Source organism: Ailuropoda melanoleuca, chromosome 13 (assembly GCF_002007445.2).
Source record: "Ailuropoda melanoleuca isolate Jingjing chromosome 13, ASM200744v2, whole genome shotgun sequence".
Classification (NCBI taxonomy): Eukaryota; Metazoa; Chordata; class Mammalia; order Carnivora; family Ursidae; genus Ailuropoda; species Ailuropoda melanoleuca.
In genome coordinates, this window is record NC_048230.1 from 20,996,559 (window position 1) to 20,999,664 (window position 3,106).

General features: G+C 61.8%; 1 protein-coding gene across 2 annotated transcripts in view; it reads left to right on the forward strand.

Annotated features, from left to right (window-relative positions):
- SAMD14 (sterile alpha motif domain containing 14) overlaps positions 1-3,106 on the forward strand; it is an 18,333-nt gene continuing 15,227 nt past the window's right edge. Inside the window, exon 1 of one of the 2 annotated variants that reach the window (XM_011230454.3) lies at positions 1-114. The gene's annotated coding sequence lies outside the window, so the exon portion shown is untranslated. The remainder of the gene's footprint in view (positions 115-3,106) is intronic. The other variant, XM_034641373.1, reaches the window with a different exon arrangement.

Sequence of the window (3,106 nt, forward strand, 5' to 3'; positions counted from 1 at the left end):
CCCCCGCGGCCGGGGTGACGGCCCCCCGCCCCTCCCCGCCTGGCCCGCGCCCTGAGCACCATGGGCCTGAGGGGCTCCCGCGGCGCCGGACACTGAAGATGATTGATGCTGGAGGTGAGGACCCCGACGTGGACGGGGAAGCAGAGCCGGGGTCACCGGGACTCGTGGCGGGACCCTGAGTGAGGTCGGATAGGGCCTTTCTTCCCTATCCTGGGGGGCCGCGCGGAGCTGGGGTGCTGGGCTGCCGGGGGAGGGGGCGGAGATAGGATTTGTGTCCCTAATCCTCTCCCTCCCGGAGAAATTAATTTTAAAAAACTGGTGTGGGGGGAGGGGGAGAGGGCTTAACTCCTTCCTGCCCGGCGTGGAGTTGGACGGCTGGACCGGAGAGAAACTAGCCGCCCGGCCCCAACTGGGAGTGCGGTAGGTGCCCCGGCCTCCGCGGCGCGGGGAGCGCGGTCCCACTCGTCCGTCGCCGCAGCCGGGGCCTAGGGGAGGGGGCGCCGCGTTCTCCAGCTCCCCGCTGCCCCCCTGCCCCCAGCCTCCCCTCCCGGCCTTTCCTTCCCGGTCTTTCCCAGTTGCACTTCTGTCTTGGTCTCTTTCTCCTCTTCCCGGGTCCCTTTCCTCTTGCCTGCCCCGCTGGGGCCTGCCCCTCTCCCTACAGCCGCCCCTTCCTCACAGCCCTCCCTGGGTCCTCAGTCCCGGGCCGAGGGAGCCCGGCCTCCACCACTGCTTTCCCCGCCCGCCCCACTCATCTCTTTACTCCTCTTTCCTCCTTCTCTCTGGAGCTCTGTGGACAGTCTCCACCAACCTGTCTGTCCCCGTTCCTACTTCCCACTCCCCTCTGGCGCTTGTGCACCCTTTCTCTTCTCCTTCCCTGGCTCTGGGGAAGCCTCCCTTACTCTCAGAGAAGTCAAGGGTCGTAGGTGCTACTCCTTTGGGAATTGGAAGCTCTGGGAGGAAGGAGTGGCCTGGTAGCCCCGGTACCCAGATTGTGTCCAGAAAGGCAGGTTCATTTCCACCTTGTGGCAGTTCCTGGTTAATTGTGTGCCTATGAGAGAAAGAGAGACCAGAGAGAGAGAGAGAGAGAGAGTGTGTGTGTGTGTGTGTGTGTAGGAGGGTGAAGGGGGGGTGGTTTTCCAAAGCTCAGTTTTGGTGAGAGGGGCCTGGTGACCTCTTGGATGGCCTGCTTCACAGAGGTCCCCATGGAACAGTGTAGGATGGGTCCCCTGTACACACCCCAGGTTGTTAGCGGTTGAAGAGAGGGAAGGAAAGCCATTTGTGCTGAATCAGGATAGGTTAGGCACAGGTGTGAGCTGGAAGGCCCAGCCTACCCCAGAGGACACCCGAAAGAGGACTCTATCCACCAGGGGGTCTTCACCCAGGACTGGGACTTTTGACTAAAGAACACATGGGATCTCCATTCTCAGCTAATCTAAGAGAGGAGGCACCACTACTGACCTCAGGGAGCCTCCATTCTGATGGGAGAGACCCTTTTTATCTTCAGAGAGTCCCTAATCTGATGGGGGAATACCCTCCCTTCTCCTCGGGGAGCTCCCATCTGATGCAAGAGAGATATGACCCATTTAGGTAATCAGTGAAGTATGAAAAACCCCTATTTCCCAGGGGTTGGGGAAGGGTGAATTTAGAAATTGTGTGGACAAATGGGAGGAGGGAGTGCTGTCTAGGACAGCTTTCTGGAAGAGGGGGCAGCCAGGTCCCGGTCAGCTGAGGCTTTGTGATTGAATGAGGGAATTTTGCTCCTTCTTAGGGGCAGTCTCCCTTCCAAGATGGCCCTTCAGGCAGGAAGAGAGGTTCTAGAATTTCTTTGGTACTGGCATCCAGAGTTGAAGAATAGCAAGAGAGTTCTTGGAGGGCCCATGCCCCCTTGCCCCTTCTCATATCTCATTTCCTGCTTTCAGCCCCAAGCATCAATGGAGCTTGGGGTGGAGATGGTTTAGAAGCTTCTCCCAGTCCTAGAGAGTATGGCCAGCTTCCCTTCCTCTACCTTTCTCCCTTCTCCCCGCAGGGTCCTCTCCTCAGCGCGCCCTCCAAAACTGCAGGTCATCCCCCAGGATAGGGCTGGAGAGCAGGAGACAGGTGAAGNGCCTGCCACCATCTCCAGCTCACCACTCCAAGTGTGATCTCATCCCCCCCCCCCCCCCCCCTTCCAGCCAAGGCCTCCTTCTCCCTCTGTGGCCAGCGGTCCTCAAATCTGGTCAAATTCTTCCATTCTGTATCCTGAATAGTACTCAGCTTGATCTGCGATCTTCATGCCTACCGCCCTCCTCTGTCACCAGCCTCACCAAGGCTCTTCCTGCCTCCGGCTGCCCTCTCCAATCCACTCTCCACGGAGGAGCCAAAGAGTTCTCCTAAAAAGCAAATCTGAGCCCCTCACTCCTCGGTTACTTTCCCGTCTGGCTCCCAGGATAAGCTGAAGCACCCCCTCCACCCCTGCACCTTCTCAGCCTCACTCCTCTTCCTCTCTTGCCCTCCACCCCCCAGCCCCACTAGCACTTCTACCCAGCCCTGGCCTGCAGGGGTAGCCAACACAGCACCTTCACCTGGAAGGCTCCCCGATCACCTCCACCTTCACCCTCACCCACGCCCAGGCTGCCCCGGCATCCTCCGGTGCGCCGTCTGGGCGCCGCCGAAGTGTCCTCTGTGAACAGAGGCTCAGGGCGCCCGGGCTTGTGAGGGCCTCCCCACTGGTCTGTCCCCCCCCCCNGTGTCCTCTGTGAACAGAGGCTCAGGGCGCCCGGGCTTGTGAGGGCCTCCCCACTGGTCTGTCCCTCCCCCCCGCGGTGGCCCCAGGCCTTGGCGCACACGATTGATCGATGGACGTCCAAAGCCGGGATGAATCGGGAGCCCTCACAGACCTCGCGGAGGAGGCGGAAGCCCGGTGGGTCCAGAGGCGGGGCCGCTCGCGCCCCCCGGACTTCCGCGGCCGGAGTAGTAGCGGCAACTCAGAATCCCCTCGCCCGGCCGCCGCGCGGGGCCGCCTTCTCCCTCCCCTCCTGCCGCCTCCGCCCCCTCTCCCTCCCTCCCGCCCGCTCTTTGTCTCCCGGCGCCGGCCTCCCCGCCACGCGCCCCCCGCACCGCCCCTTCC